Consider the following 17,873-nt stretch of genomic DNA (forward strand, 5'->3'; position numbering starts at 1 on the left):
GCCAAAAACCAAAATATAATAAACAGAGCAAGCGAGTGTCTAAAGGGTCAGGTCCTGCAATAAATTATTCAGTAAAATTGATATTTTTGTTGCAATGCAAATCTTTTTTATAAACACACACAATGTGTGTCATGTCAGAAGCAGGAAACCAAATATTCAGCCAAATCAAGTCAAAGGATGGACTTATTATGCAGTTCAGATACTTTATTAAATGACTTGTATTCTGCCTTTCGGGTCTACTCTTCTTTCATTCTGCAAACAAGTTCCATTAACATTAATAGGAGATACGTGTGCAATAAGGAGGAAATTAAGTCCTAATTATCAGTTCTTCAAATTGCCTTTTTAAAAGAAAATATGTCTGCAAGGGACGCTGAAAATACAAATACCTAACAAATAGGAATATAAGTGTCTATTTGGATTTGGCTGGTATTTAGATGAAGGGGAGAGGGAAATGTAGATAATATTCAGGGATTTTTTATTTTATCTTGAGATAGATATAAACCGGGATGTAGTAGAGCTCTAGTGTCTGGTTTTATGGGAAGGAGCATCAGAGCAGAAGCACAGCAAGAGAAGGAGAGGAGAACAGGTATGTTTTCATTTCTATATATTATGGTTATCTGTATTCTTTATGGAGTGGTGGCAGAAAGATTCATGATGTTCAAGAATGGGCAGAGGACAATAGCAACTGCTTGTGCAACTACACGCTGTTCGTATCCATCAGAAGTTGAGAAGTGATGTATTGATGGATGGGCAACAAGAGTTCAGCACTCATGCAGCAGAACTAATTGCTGCAGCTTCAACAACACACAGTTGCCACTGGCTAGTGGATGGGCCTCTATGCTTCATTTATGATCAGACAGGAGGAGTTCAGCATATGACAGCACATGTTGCTTTGCTCACACCCTCTGTCTCTTGGAAGAAAAGGTCTGGAAGGTCAGAGAGACACCACAGCATGCAATATCTGTGGAGTTTTCAATGCTTTGTAAGAGCAATCAACCTTCTTTGGGCAGTTCAGGCTAACAGGCATACCAAATGCATAGTCTGACAAGACACAATCATGTGCTGGTAATCCACATTGAATATTATGTGGTAATAATAAGCAGCCTCTACATCAGACGTCTATAGAAAAGGACACAAGTGTAGTCTCCAGTAATAGAACTGATTCTTGACAGAGGCATTAGTAAGAGTACTAGAATCTCCTGAATGCAAAATACCCAAGTTCAGTGAGAGCACAGCATCTCTGAGCCAAGCCAACCCCACATTGCATGCATACCAGGCTTCCATGATTAATTTCCTGGAGCAGGTGAAGAAGGATCCAGAGAAGAATTCCTGCTCAGAATACTGAGCAACAATTCTGCAAAATCAGAAGTATCAGCAAGGGGGAAATACCATGATGACATATGGCTCAGTACTGAATGGGGAATAAAGTCTCTAGGGAATGTCTCTTCAGACAAAACCACTGGAGGGGAAATGCATTTGTGGAATGCATCTCTAGACAAAACCCTTGTTAAGTAAAATGCCACACTTTATAGCTCTGTGAGCTCCTGAAATGAGTCTTTGATAACTGCAAGCAAAGCTCCAAAGAGTACGTAGGTGAATTAAGGCCTGTTATGCTCCATCCCAGGTAGGCCTAACAAGATCCCTTATAAAACTTGACTCAGTTGCTCTCTCTTGGTTCCTGATGGTTACTTTGCTATGGTGTGCTCCAGCCAAAATCCCTCAGAGAAAAAAAATCTCCTGTTTTAGCACTGCAATGAGGTGCAAAGGCAGATAGTTCTTGGATATCTACACTTGTTTCATCCTCTTTTTAAAAAACAACAACATTTTAATAGAAGTTTCAGACTGTAACTTGTTATTTATATGACACCATGTTCTTGGGAGTGCTTGATAGTATGAATCTTTCACAATAGTCATTGTCAGAGTTTCACTGAGGGCTGTAGAACCAAACTGCTTCCACTCTGCTCATGGCCAGAAAAAAAGAAACACTAATTCCAAAGTGATTGATTCATATGCAACATATGAGTGAGACTAAACCCAGTCACTGATTAAATGGAATGATCTAATTAGATTTTGGCAGCTCCCACTAACCTGTAACCTTTTGCTGGCATTTTTTCTGAGTAACTTTTGGACACTTTTTGGATCAATATATCATTGTATTTCAGGCCATAATGAACATTGATTATTTAGGATAGACAGCCCTAACAGCAAATAGTATTCAAGTAAAATAAGTAGGGTGGGCAAATAAATGGTATTGAATAGTATGTGTTCAGTTTACAGATGAAGCTATTTTGATGAGTTTCATATGTCACATGGCATACGTTCTGTTCTCTGATCAGGTGAACATAACTCATGGTGTATATGCAAATTACACATTTAAAATTTGCTTTCTGTGACTATTCTCTAATATTTGGTTACAATTTACTGTTTTTACACACACACACACACACACACACACACACACACACACACACACACACACACACACACACACACACACACACCTTGATCGTGAATGTTTGCTGAGATATTTATATAAATTGAACCCCAAATGGGCATGAACGCTTTAAAGCAAATCCATAATTTGTTATTTGAACAAATATTGGCAAACATTTCAAGAGTTTGTTCAGCTTAGCTCTACCAGTACTAGTGACTATGACCTAGGTATATGGAACTAAATTGTGTCAGGGTTTCTTTGTAGCTCTACAATATTTTATTCAGAAAAGCACAGATTTCATGTTCTTGGTGAACTATTGCAGCCATGTTTTTCACATATGGGAAGAAATCTTTTCCAATCAACATCTTTTGCTTAAATTTCATATCATTTGAGTGTTTGATTGAATTACATTGTATTAATCAACGAGTAAAACTATAAACATGAAAACTAGCAATGAAATATGCAATTTATTAACAACATCTATTTGCCTAGGCAAACACATCCTAGAGAAATGGTTAATTTACAGGAGAACCCTGAAGACAGCAGAAACAATAAATACATTTGAGTTTCAGTGGCATGTACTCATCAAATACTCATGTATTTGCCTCATATAAAACATTTATATACAATTATATTTGTAACCCGTGGAGGCTCTTAGCTCAGCATCTCATTCTATTACTGATTCTGAACAATAATCATTAAATCACCACACAGCAGCTCTTGACATTTTTTTAAAATGAATAACATTATTGCAATTTTTAGGTTGTTTATCAAGTGCATACAATTTACGACAGCAGCACAATGGCATGGCATGCTCTCTGAGAAGAAGCAGACGGAAATATATGTACAGAGAGACAGTGAGTGTGTGTGTATATTGAAGGGATAGCAGACAATACGTATTATTATTTGTATTACTGTAGCACTTACGAGTCCTAGTCAACGACCAGGACCCCCATTGTGCTAAGCGCTGGAAACCACAGAACAAAACAATGGTCCTTGCCCCAAAGAGCTAACCATCTAAGTGGTACATAATCATATAGAACTAAATATAAAATTAAAATACAAAAAACCTCCAAAGAAAGTAGTGTACATATACGGACAATAATTGTAACAAAACCTCAAGTTTCTCCATTGTAGGGATGATCCATGCTCTACTGAACCAAATGCCCACAGAAGTAACATGGGGAGTTTGCCGTTATATAGCAATGGAAAGTCCTGTAGCTGTCAAAGAAAACAGAGAAGTGAATGTGGCACCTTAGAGACTAACAAATTTATTAGAGCATAAGCTTTCGTGGGCTACAACCCACTTCTTCGGATGCATCCGAAGAAGTGGGTTGTAGCCCACGAAAGCTTATGCTCTAATAAATTTGTTAGTCTCTAAGGTGCCACAAGTACTCCTGTTATTTTTGCGGATACAGACTAACACGGCTGCTACTCTGAGAGAAGTGAATGAATTTTTCTATTGAGAACATCACTTTCAAAAACTACCAGGCTCTGGACATTGATGGCTGTATGGAAAAAACACCTTATATTATCTTTCATTTTGACTATTTCCCAGAAAACAAATACAAACTGCCAAAAAATATAAACAACGTACATGCCCAGCATATATCTATGAAAAAGCAATATTAACTTCTATTAGCATCAGTTTGGCTCATTGTATGTTGCATTAAATAGTTTCCCTGCAATAGGTGATACTGGGCAATCAGATGGGTAATATCTATAGAAAATATATAATCTAGTTTCAAGGCTTTTTTTCCCAAAATTAAGACTGAATCCATTTTAATATCCAAGATTCAACAAGTAAATGGGTATGTTTGGAAGTGGCAAACCACCATTACTTTTGCCCCCAGATAAAGTCAACACTAATTTTATAACTGCTACCTATCCAAGTGAATATAAATATTTCACTGCTATAGTTGTTCAGGAAATTACAAATTAGGAAAGGTGGTTGGAAACTGGAAAACTAGTTTTGAAAAAAAATTGAAATGCTGAAGTTAGTTTTGTTTCAAATGGTTCAAAATGAACATAATTTGTGATTTAAAAAAAAATAATTCTCTATATTTTCAACATTTTTATTGAAAACATTATTGAAATAGTTATTTATATTTTAAAATGTTGATGTTTTTGATAATTTCAATACAAACATTAATTTAAAAAAAAAAAAAGACATGGAAACGGTTGTAAAAAAACAAAGAAGACACTATTGATGATTTTTTCAGAAGAATTGTTTCCTAAAAAGGCCATGTTTAGCGATAAAAGCTTTTTGATAAATAAATGGATTTTTTCACTGACATTTTATTTTTTTTTAAAGTTAGAAATTTTTCTGAGACAATTTTGTCCTAATTTTTCAACCAGCTCTAGAACTGCTCTGCCTTAATGGGTGGGGCTAATTGTGTTCTTGCTGTGCACAAGGAGCACCAACAGAAAGATTGTCTCTATGAGGCAGATTGTCTCAATGAGTCTTCCTGGTATTCCTTCTGGGCTGGGATGGTTCTATTCTGCCCTCTATTCAGGACTGTTATTTACTCCATCAGTAAAACGGGAATAATAATATTTATCAATCTTTGTAAAGCATTTTGAGATATATAGCTGAATGAGTGCAAATGGTAAATGCAAAGTACAATACAATGAGAGCTGATCCTCAACTGGTTCTCATATACTCATTGTAGCTAAGGGCTACATAGTACCACATTTATGTTTCCCTACTTCTCGGGTTGGCTAGGAGCTGGGGGTAGTTCCCAACATAAAGTGTCTGCTCTAAATTGCACCAAGTTGCCCAGAGCTCCAAGGAGTCATTACGTCAATTGTGGATTGCCAGGGCTTAGGGATGCCCCCCAGCCATGCATCCTCTCTTTATTATGGGAGTCAGGAGGAAAGGTGGCATAGAGCTGCTACACCATTTCTACATCACCCGGGGATTTCCATTACATGAGGGAAATCTTCATGGAGCCATATAAGCTGATTTCTGGCCATTGTGCCCACCGGAGCAGCACAAAGTAGCCAAAATATACCAAACAGTAACAATTAGTGGCAGACCTGGGAGCTAGTAATTGCTTAGTCATCCCCACTTCTGTCACTAAGTAGACTTAAAAACACTTACAGTATACTCTACAAAGTTAGTTAGGTCTCATAAGAGAGACAAAGTGGCTGAGGTAATATCTTTTATTGGACCAACTTCTGTTGCTAAAAGAGACAAGCTTTCAAGCTTACACAGAGGTCTGGTTCAGGTCACATAACACATTTATGGCTCCATAAACTGATTCCCTTGTACAGATGAGTAAACTGAGTCTGAAAGAAGTTAAGAGATTTACCTATGGTTACATGACAAATCAGTGTCAGCACCAGGTTTAGAAAGACCCAGTTCCTGAATCTCGGCTCTAGTCCATTATATCATTCTTCCTTCAAACAAAGTCTTAACCCCTCTATTTCTATTATTTTTTTCTGCTATCTCACCTCTGCTAGATTTTTGCAAGCATCCTGATAATGGAAAACATGTCATTTTTTAAAAAACAAAAATGGTGATTTTATTATGTGATGCTTATTTCATCCAGTTCCAGTCCCAAATAAACTGGAACTCCACTCTGCAACTCCAGTTACAGTCCAATGTGCCTATGAAAAAAATGGATTATTTATAGATTTCATTGTAGGTCAAACACTATCTGGCATAACCCCCCCAAAAATCCACGTGTGTATGGGTCGGTGGATGAGTATGTATATGGGTGAAGAAAATGTAGGGGGAATATTTCAAAATTTTATTTATGGTAGGACCATGTTTTTATTACACATTAAAATCTGAACCCCTATTAACAATATTTTTCATGAAGCAGCTTGTCCTATTTTGTTCTCTATCTACCAAAAGAAAACCTAGAGATCAAGATTCAGTGTCAATTAAAGAGCGACTTTCTGCAGTATGCCCCTGTAGTTGATGTCAGGCAATGAAAGGTTACCAGCTGGCTTTAGAAGGAAAGCGAAGACTTTAATAAGCAGGAAATGTTGTTGGTGTTTAGTTGTACAATAATCTCATTAAATATTGAATAATGTGGTTGCTATCTAAGGAAGTAATAACACACAAATATCTAATGAATATCATCTTTTCAGAACCCTTTCTTCTCCTAGCATGGAAAACATTAAATATCCACAAAGTATGATATAATCTACCTGACCATACCAAAACTGCATGGGAATTTCAGAATGAGCCTGATTCAAGTTTTTAAAATTTGAATTTTTTTTTTAGTAATGTGAACACCACCTTAGGTTGTACTGGAAAAATATGACCCTGACATGAGAGAAAGTAAAAAGGAACCAAGTTACAAAAACTAGACCTTCTACAGACAGCTAGGCTTTTGCTCAGTACGGTTCATGTTTAGATAAACAGGTAATATGTTTTAATTCAGTTGCTTGTTAAAAAGGTATCAATTCATGTTAGAATCTTTAAATTTTATGCTCCCACCCCCACACACATATTCCAGACTTCTGTTCCCTGACTCAATGCAATTATTTCATGTGGTCTAACTATACACATGGCCATGCTAGATCTTAGCTACATGCTAACCGCTGAAAACCAATAAATGACCATCCTGGAACTCAATCCACGCACTCCTAGATACATGTAAATCACAAATTGTAAGTAATGTTCAAAACAACTTAAAATTATTCTTAAATATCCTTAAAAAGGATATTCCCCCACCTGTGTTTTTACAGTTAAGGACACCAAGGACTCAACTTGTTTTTAGCCCTTTTACTGAGATCATTATCTTATCCGATGACCTGTGGGTTTTTTTCATATAGTGAGGTTGGTCAAAGAAGTTATAAAACAATAATATCTAAACACTACACAAAATAGCAACAAGTTCTCACATCTAGAAGCAAATTTAATGTCAAATCACAGGAACGAGGTCACTGGTGTTTTGAGAAGTTTGGACACTCCAAAGAGTATGTACCTTAGAGACTGCGGGAAAAGGCACTGCTGAAGCATCCTCCTAAGATGGGCAACTTAAAAATGAATAATGGGTTTGATAATGACAACAGCTATCAGGTAACCTTTGAGGTAGGCTGAAGCCCTGAACTCCCACTCAGTATTATGTAGCGAGATACTATATCCATGTATTGGTCCAAAGTGTTATGTTGTGATCTATACTCAGTAAAGGTTGTTCTATCTCTTCGATACAATTTTATGTGAAATGATAAGTAAGAATTTTCCTACTACCACCCATGTTCATTACTGAACACCTGATCAGTTGCAATATTGGGAGAGTGTGTGTGTGTGGGTGGGTGTGTATGGGAGAAGGGGATTACCTTGCAGTGAAGCACGAGGTGTTGCCATTCATAGGATACAAAATGAAAGGGACCAGTGGTCTAATCTCATATAACATGTCCTATGCTGCTACATGAAGAACATGAAAGCAATAATGCAATGGATGGAATCTGCAGCCTTTCTGTTCTAGGAGTTCTATAAGTGTTAAGTAATTGACAGTAGAACTTCTGCTTCAGAGAGAGCTTTGCACACCCTAATACAGGGGTCGGCAACCTTTCAGAAGTGGTGTGCTGAGTCTTCATTTATTCACTCTAATTTAAGGTTTCACGTGCCAGTAATACATTTTAATATTTTTAGAAGGCCTCTTTCTATAAGTCTACAATATATAACTAAACTATTGTTGTATGTAAAGTAAATAAGGTTTTTAAAATGTTTAAAAATAACAGGAGTACTTGTGGCACCTTAGAGACTAACAAATCTAAGGTGCCACAAGTACTCCTGTTATTTTTGCGGATACAGACTAACACGGCTGCTACTCTGAAACCTGTTAAAATGTTTAAGAAGCTTCATTTAAAATTAAATTAAAATGCAGAGCCCCCCGGACCGGTGGCCAGGACCCAGGCAGTGTGAGTGCCACTGAAAATCAGCTCGCGTGCCACCTTCGGCACGAGTGCCATAGGTTGCCTACCCTTGCCTTAATATATCACATTTACAAAACAAAAAGACAGCAAATGTACCTTACTGTCAACAGCATATCAAACATTTACAATTGGGCAGCTGCCCGAGTAGAAATGTTTTATAACTAGTAGATTGAAATAGGTGCTCCATGAAATTACTCAGCCATTGAAATAAATGATTGAAATTACTTGCAGTCTCAAAAAAACTTTGTGTATGTAGATTGCAGAGTCATGAAAGAATACTTCAGGATACTTTGAAACTGCTATCTTCTATGCCAATACTAGGGCTGTTCAAAATGTTTCTATTGCAACTGGGTTTTTTTGGCAGAAAACTGGGTTTCTAACTAAGTGAATTTTTTTCACAAAAAGTATCTTGGTGTTTTCCACATAAAATTTCATTTTTTTTCTCAGAACACTGAATGCCTGAAAGCAAAACAGTTTTTTGTTTTCAACACAAAACTGAAATATTTCTATTTGGATATATTGCCACAGTACCTCACAGAAGTTGTAGGTGTTTTGCCTAGTATCCCCATTCTACTCTATAGGCCAGGGTCCCCTGCTGGACTTTATTTCCATGGGACTCCCATGAAACACTACCTCCCCTCACCAAAACTGTGATGCATTATGGGGAGATTCAGTGTGACCAGGAAGCCCGCTCTATAGCAGGGCTGCCCAGAGGATTCAGAGGGCCTGGGGCAAAGCAATTTTGGGGGCCCTTTCCATAAAAAAAAGTTGCAATACTATCGAATACTATATTCTTGTGGGGGCCCCTGTGGGGCCTGGGGCAAATTGCCCCACTTGTCTCCCCCCCCCCCCCCCCGGCGGCCCTGCTCTATAGTACAGTGGGAGCATAAGGCACCTGAACTACAGCTCTCATGAGGCTACAAATTAAACAATTTCATTTTTCAGCCTAACTGAAACTGGCTTCTGCCAGTAAGGTAGACTGAGGTCAGAATAGCCTAGTTATATAAAATTAATCATGTGAAATCTTTGTGATACAACTGTACTTGTATGTACATATAAAAAAAACAACAAAACCCCAGCATTTATGTTCAGTGTTTAAGCAATACAAAGTATAACCCAACACAAAATGTGTCAAAAACTTGAAAATTGCATATCTAAGCTTTACTGAATGATCAGATAGATGGATTGATCATTAAAAAAAAAAAAAACACACCCTGCATTGGCATGGAGAATAGAATCAGCATAAGCCCAGCTGTATGGGATGTATTTCCCTAGTGATTATAGGATTAAAAAAGGTAGGCCAGATTCTCAGCTAGCGTGAACTGACATCGATTGGTTGAAGTCTTTCTCAGATTTGCTGAAATCAATGGAACTATGCTGATTTACCCAGCTCACTATCTGGCCAGGTGGTCTAAATTCACTCACACAACAATTAGTCACCTAATTAGTCACCACAGTGCACCTCTATCTGTTTCTGCTATTTGTGTGCATCTTACTTGTCAAGCTCTCTTAATATTTTCAATAGCCACGTGAATCTTTATTTAGACTAGAAAAGTTGTTTCTTCTGAAAGAGACGAAATGCAGGTAGTTACATGAGAACCCCACTCATGAAAAGAATTCCCAGATATGAAACAGTGGGTTGCAGAACAATAGCATTACTTAGAATTGTTGCTCCTCCTGAGCTTTGAACTCATTGAATATTTTTGTGTGTAAGCACTTCATGTTTCTCTGTTTGGAAATGGAACCCTTGAAAATTACAGCTGCTACTATGAAAATGCATGAGGAGTTTAGAGTTTTGAGAGATTTCATTCATCTCCCTTTGACAAGACAGCAAGTTATTTATGAAATAAGTACATGAGATGGTTATGCTTATGTTATGAATTCCCATGGTGATAGGTTTCTCATTTTATTTCAAGGCGTAAGCAATTCTTGCCTTTTAGAAGATTCCAGACTTTGAATAAGAGAAAAATGTTCTATTTTCTTTCGTCACCCCACACCTCTGAATATTTTATTTATTAAATTTTGAAATAAAAAGGATGCACACACTTTGCCATTGGTATGGAAAGGGCTACAGACAATTTAATAGGACAGTTTCAATGCAAGGAAGGAGTGGGAGACACGAGAATTGGAAAGACCACATGGGTGTTCTCTATGATCTTTCTCACAGTAGGAGCTAGGGGTAGGCTAGGGCAAAATCCTCTACTGCAAAGAACCATGTTACCATAATATACATATTTACTATTGCTATATAGCAATGTAGAGGCTCCGATAGCATGGAGTCTAAGCTACAGAATGTCTCCACAGCTGATCTGGAGCATTTTTTCCCTCATACCACAAGGTGAGTCTTCATCAAGTGTCTGAGCTAAGTGCTGATTTTCGAGACTTAGCCCAAAGAAGAAACAACAGAAACAATCACAGACACAGAGCAATTATGAAATCAATGAGCAATTCAGCAGGTCTGAGAAAGTACTCAAGTCTCCAGCCAGACTAAAAAGTCAACAGTACATTAAATACACATCCTTACAAAAACTAGGTAACTTGTCAAGCTAATTCAAACAGGTTGCTAATGTTGATTTAGCTGTCTCAATGGTGTTGAGAAATTATTTGCCTCACCAAGTAAAAGAATGCTGAAGAGAACAAGAGAAGCATACATAACAAAGAGATGCATGTAAACCAAAAATAGCATATAAACTGAAGCCAAGAAGGGAGGGGAAGATGGCTTTGTGGTTAAGTAACTGAACAGGGAATCAGGAATCCTAGGTTAAATTCTGCCACAGATTTTAGCCCTTTTACTGAGATTTTCTTTGTGACACAGATTTTCTTTGTGACATTGGATAGGTCTCTAATCAATTTGTGCTTCAGTTCCCCATCTACACAATGGGGACAACAGTTCTCAGCCTGATAGAGGTGTCACAAAAATAAATCACTAATGTTTTTGAGGAGCACAGATACTTCAGTGATGAGGGCATAGAAGTAATTAGGCAGAGAGAAAATAAGGGAGAAGAGATACATAAATAGAATCACAGCAGTCCATTTAGTCTGTTTCTTAATAATGTAATGTTGCAATGATTCACTCCAAAGGAGACTGCAATAAACTACTGCTGAAAAGCATGTTCTTTCCCAGTTAAAGGTTAAGCACAAGAACTTCCTTGTGTTCTAAGACATGCACTGAGGGCCCTGAGAAGTTAGTATACTTTCAAAAAAGAATGCTGGGAGTTTCTTTGTTCCAAAATATTAGAAATGCAAACCCATTCTCCAGGCAAAGTCACTTTTGCTTGTGAATGAGTAGTCAGTTCTTCATAGACAGATGTTTTGTTTCTTTTCTACATACTACATTCAAGTATTTCCTGTACAAGAGATCTTGGCCTTGTCATATTAAAGTATGACAGGATAGGAGCCATCGAGATAATATGAAGACTGTAGAAGCTTTATTTCCCTTTGAGTGTACTGTGAAAGAACCATGAAATCTCCTATTCGAGCCAGCTGTGAAGCTTCCAGAGGTTTCCTCTCCAGCAAGTGCTGGGCTAAGTTTAAACTAGGCAAAATGCCTGAAGAGCTACTGAATAGGTTTGATACAAATTACACTGTCCTGCTGGTTTGAAAGTGCACATTACTAGAATCATTAGCTATAATCATCCTCAATTACAAGCACTGTAAGCATGCATACAGCAAACTAATAAATGCAGTCATTGTTTGCATGCAATGCCCATAATTTACAAAGACATGGCCACACCTTCCAAAGCTTGAAACCAGGTTAGCTAATCTCCACCAAATATTCTGAATTATTTTTAACATCTTAAATTGATGCATCATTCTTTGCCCCTTGCCCCACCACTGATAAGACAGTCAGTGTTGTCATGCTGCATTACCCTACTAAAGATGAAGAATGTGTTTTCAGATTTGTGAGGTCTCAGTATATTCCTAATGGCTTCCTTTAAACTGTGGTATTGCTACTATATTTCCAAAGCCCTCCCAAGTCCTTTCGTCTCCACTGGCAAAAGTGCAATTGAGAAAGTCCCAAATCATGAGATACTGGAAATGAAGAAATATAAATACAATCCGCATCCTTTCTGAGTCATCTACTGCAATATTACAGCCCCCTGTTAAAGGGCTTTCCCTCCACCCTCCCACTTCCCTGGTTCTTGTCACACAGACAGCAAGCAGCAAAAGACCAGAAGTCCGAAGTGCAGACAATGTGATGTTTATTGGGGTTAATTTCCAGCAAGCATGATTCCAATTTCAATAACTAGTTCCTGTTTGACCCCAGTTTATATAGTAATATTCTCAGCTATCCCTTAACCAATCATTTTACTGAAATCTATCTAACCAATCCTAACATATTGTAACATAATTCTCTAACCAATTATATCCCACTACCCTAATTAATTTACACCTAGCAAAATTAATTATACAGCAGACAGAAACAATTAGAGAATCAGACAGATTAACAATAGAAAAGTGGGGGCCATAAAGATAAAACAATACAGAAATGAGGGTTTCACAACCACAACCATTAATAAGTGATTTCTTGCCAGACAGGATGCTATCAAACTAAGTTTTCTTTAACTATCTTAAGATCTGTTTCTTTATCTGGTGGTGATAGGCAATATCAGAACAGGACTGTATTCCTAACAGCCCAATACTACCTTATTTCAATGTGACTGGTTTGGAATGTGAGGATGTGACTGTAGGCTTCCCAGTTTATGGCTGCCCCTGCTGCTTAGCCAACGGCCTTAGCCTAAGAAGTAGACCTCAGATTATCCTAGTGAGAGAAGGCCCATACACAGGCAGACTTGTGATTTTGATTCTTTGTTTTATACCTCTATAACTAGCTAAGTGATAAAAATACACCTAAGTTCTTAAAGTATAGGCCTTTACAGGCAGGCCTGCATATCTATATTCTAGCACCCTCCTTCAAAGGCTTTAGTTTGTGCAGTAAGCGTGTAGCATGTATAACTTGTGCCCAGATGGAGAACAGAATCAGAGTAGTTTGTTTTTAATCGCATGTAATAGATAATACAGAAATAGTGGGTGCTATTACTGTAATCTTTAAGTTGTTTCATACTACTTTCCCATATGAAAAAACAGCTATGAGAAACAATCAGTTATGTTAATGTGAAGAATATAAAAAAACAACCTTTAGATGTCATGACATCTATTTTGATTGCATTAGGGAATGTAAACACATCTTTTGCACTATATGTATAATTATATTATTAGAGTAGGGAGCTACCAGGAGACCAGGACTGCCTGGGAACTGGAGGTGGAGTTTGGGAGCTCAGGGAAACTGGGACTGGCTGGACAAGGAGAGGGAAACTGGGAAATGGGTAGCGGAAACTAAGATCAGATGAGGAGCCGGGGAAGACTAGCACTAGATGGGCAAGGAGACTGGGACTGACAACTGTTGAGGGAGGACGGGGGGACAGATCTGATGAGAAGCCAGATTGCAGGGGCAGAACTGGGACTGGGAAAGAGACTGGGACAAGGAACCAGGGGGAGTGTGGAATATTGAGATTGGATGAGGAGCACAAGGAGGAAGAATTGACTGAAAGCCAATGAGACATGGATGGGGAGATGATTAGACACTGGGGTTAGGTGGACAGACAGATCAGATGAAGAGCTGGGAGGTGGGAAACTGGGACTGGTTAGGCAAGGAGACTGGGACTTAGAAAAAATAAAACTCTGAGGAATGCAGAATGGGACTGGCAAGGTGAGGATAATGGTACTGAACAAAGAGCTGGGGTACATACCGGACTGACACAAGAAGTCATTCAGTGCACAGGATGGACTTGCTCTGGGAATAAAACAGGATTGTGTAGTGAAGGAGACTGATGTCTGTAGAACTTCTTCATTTGTTCAAGAAGTTGGAAGGTGTGTAGTGAATGTGGCCGAGGATTGCAAAAGAGGTAGAATGATCTCATAGTTAAGATGGTTGAATTAGTAGATACTTTTGACTTTAATTTCTCTATGCCTCAGTTACTCAACTACAAAATGGAGACAATAATGCACCTTCATTTCACAGGGGTATTGTGAAAGTAAATTCATTAATGCTGGTGAAGCACTCAGAGTGTGTGGTGATGAGTGCCACTGCAAAGCCTATGAGGAAATTAATCATTCTGATTTCAGAGCAGAGTTTGAAGAGTGTGCAGTAAATGAGAAATGGGGCCACACATTGACAACAAGAATAAAACAAAATATTAAATGGTTGCTCATTAAGTTTGCACCATCCATCCTGCGCTCTAAATGAGGCAGGGGTCCTGCAGGAAAAATTACTCATAATGCATATGTACAGTGCAATGGAATTAATGTTACACAAACAATCTTCATTCTGGAATTTCCTAAATTTGGAGAGCTTGACTTTGCAACTTTTTTGGGAGGAGGGTAGGATTGGAGAGAGGAGGAGGAGGAATAATATCCATATATGGTATACAGTAGTCAATTATCAGGTAACTAGTGAAGTAGATACTTGTCTTCTAGGAGCTTGGATTCCAGTAATTTTCATGCCACACTTAGAATTAGAATTAAGAATTAATGGAGATATCCTATCTCCTAGAACTGGAAGGGACCTTGAAAGGTCATTGAGTCCAGCCCCCTGCCTTCACTAGCAGGACCAAGTACTGATTTTGCCCCAGATCCCTAAATGGCCTCCTCAAGGATTGAACTCACAACCCTGGGTTTAGCAGGCCAATGCTCAAACCACTGAGCTATCCCTCCCCCCCCCCCACTTAGACAAGAAAATGTGTGACAGCACCCATCTAAAAAAAAAGTTATGATAATAAACCAAAGGTAGCTCAGCACAATTTGATACAGTTGTGAGACTTTCACGTAACTGTTTTCAGTGAGCCTTGAGAACATATTAAAAAGGCTCTTTGCCATCAGCCTTGCTGTCCCTGAATTTAGTGAGTAGTTACTGTAAACTGGAAGCTTAGTCTCTAGATTCCTTAAGCATTTCATCATTGCGGAATGGATCTAAGCACACTAATCATGTTATTTATTGCTTGATCAGAGTTAGGATTAGTTTGTCATCATGGAAAGGATGGCTGGGAAGATGAGTTGCAGTTACAAATGACTTCCTGGGGCTTTCTGAAAGCAAATAGCCTTTACATTGGATCAGGAACATGACATTTTACTTTTGATTTTTTAGTTTTTGAAACATTGTTCTCCTCGAGCTCAGTGCAACATCCATTTTCCAGCATTCTCTCCTCACAATCCGTACATGGAACAATATATATATTTTTAAAAATCAAGACATTCCTGGATGGTCAGGGGAATGGTTCCTATGCCCACTGGCCAAAAACCTTAGTCCTCGTCCAGGCATAGAAGAGTTTAGCCAGAATAAGATTTGACCCACAATTCATAACCTATGCTGTAAGTTCTTTAGCTCATGTTATAATCCAGATAATGTCTTCATTTCCCAGATGGGGTCAGGGAAAAAGAGAAACAAGGATGCTATTGCCACTACAGGTGTCAGCGTGGGCCAAATCCTTCAGCTATCATTCATGTAAAACATTTATCTGGTTAGATCAGTCAGGACATTCGTGCTATGATTGCTGTTCAAGAGGGGACTTTTTATTTCAAAATATCTCAGTAGCAATGGACAACGTGACAAGGTCAAATGTTTCTGATACGTTGGGGTTGGGTTTGTGAACTAACTCAAAGAGTCCATGAGAGTTTGGGATCCAAAGGAATGCCTATGAGTGTGAACTTTCTCATCTTTGCTTCCCCATTTCCCTTTTGTTTCATGCTGAGAATGCTCTTCTTTATACACTAATATATATGGCTTGGTTGAGGAGAACACAGCCATGTGAGGGGAAAAAAGAGTGACAAGTTTGAAGATTGCTGAAATATCTTGTGCTGCTGAGTTACCTTTAGCCTGATTGTTGGTTCACTCAGTATAGGGAAATACTATAATAGGGGGAAAATTCTGCCCTGAAAAATGGCCATGTAGTCCCATTGACAGCGGTATTATTTGGGGGTCTTCATAGGCTGTGCCTGGGATTGGTGGCTGCATGACTAAGGAGGACTGGAGGATCTGCACCCCAGCCATGCTGCCACACACCCTCTACACACTGGTGTAGGGTGAACTACTGTGTAGCTGGGCTCTGCACTATGCAGGAATGGACACATCCTGCAAAGACCCCATATCAGATTTCCCTTTGAGCAACAGAGCCACACCAGAAGGATGTCCACGGACACATAGGTAAGAACGGGAGCATAACAAGGCATAAGAGGGTCTTGTGCAATAATAGGTTAGGGATTCCCTTCCCAATTCCAAAATTCATCCCCCCTCTAATTCTCCCACTACCCCAATCCAGCTCCTTGCGGCCCCTACCTCCTGCGTAGTTCCCTCAGAATCCCAATCCTTCCCCCCAGAACCACCAACTGTCCCACAGCCCCAATCTAGCCATCCATCTCCTACCTCCTCTCCAGTCCCTCCAGACCCCCAGATTCTGCCTAGCTACCCTCCAGCTGCCTCATGGTCCCCATATAGACCCCCCAGCTTCCCCCAAGTCCCTCTCGCTCCCCTCCAGCCCCACTCTCCAGCTCTTCCTCAACTCCCCTCCAGCTTCCTGCATCCATCCCTCAGCTCCTCCAGCTCTGTTTCAGGCTCCCACAAGCCCTCCCCCAGCTCCCACCATGGTCCCATCCAGCTCCAGTCCAACCCCCCCTTTCATATCCCCAGCTATGATCGAGACCTCACAAGCTCTACTCCAACTCCTTTTCCCACCTGCAACAGTTCCGATCCAGCCCCTCAGCTCCACAAGTTCTGCACCAAACCCCCTTCCCAGTAACTCCCCAATCCCATGTCCCATGCAAAGTGGCTGATGCTTTTACCTCGTGGTCCATTTCTGGGGGCAGAGGGGCATGTCTTCACCCTCCCCCTATGACCTCATTTGCATTCCCCAGCACTGTGATTTCCCCATGTCTTGTCCACACATCCTTGCCAGCTGCTCATGTCTGGGGCCAGGGATCACTCCGGAAATACCCCCATCTCAGCCAGCTCCTGCCCCAAGAGCTCAGCAGGCCCTGCTCTCTCCTGATGGCTCCTCTGGTTGGGCCCTAAAGCCTCATGGGCCCTGGCATGACTACACGACTTTCACCATTGTAGCTACGCCGCTGGGTAGGGAATCACCTTTCATATATTTTGTTTACTGGGGTGATGTGTGAGAGAAACCTATTCCTGTATTATAGGTTATGGTTAAGACTACAATTTTATCACAGATGTCGCGGAAATCACAGAATTCCTGACTTCCAAAGACCTCCGTGATGTGATGGTGGGGCCCCCCTGAGGTCTGAGTTGCCATGGGTGGTGGAGGTACACTGCAGCTCCTGGGCAGTAGGTGTACCCCGCAGATTCCGGTCACTGGGGGTGGGGGCACAGCTCCTGGCCGCCTCAGGCAGCAGGGGTACCTCCACTGCCCCTGTGCAGGGGTACTCTGCAGCTCCCTGCTGCCTCAGGTGGCAGAGGGTACCCTGGAGCTTCCAGTTGCCATGGGTGGTGGTGTCTCTGAGCCACCATGGGGTGGGGAGCACCGCATGT

The sequence above is a fragment of the Emys orbicularis genome, chromosome 2 (genome assembly GCF_028017835.1).
Source record: "Emys orbicularis isolate rEmyOrb1 chromosome 2, rEmyOrb1.hap1, whole genome shotgun sequence".
Classification (NCBI taxonomy): Eukaryota; Metazoa; Chordata; order Testudines; family Emydidae; genus Emys; species Emys orbicularis.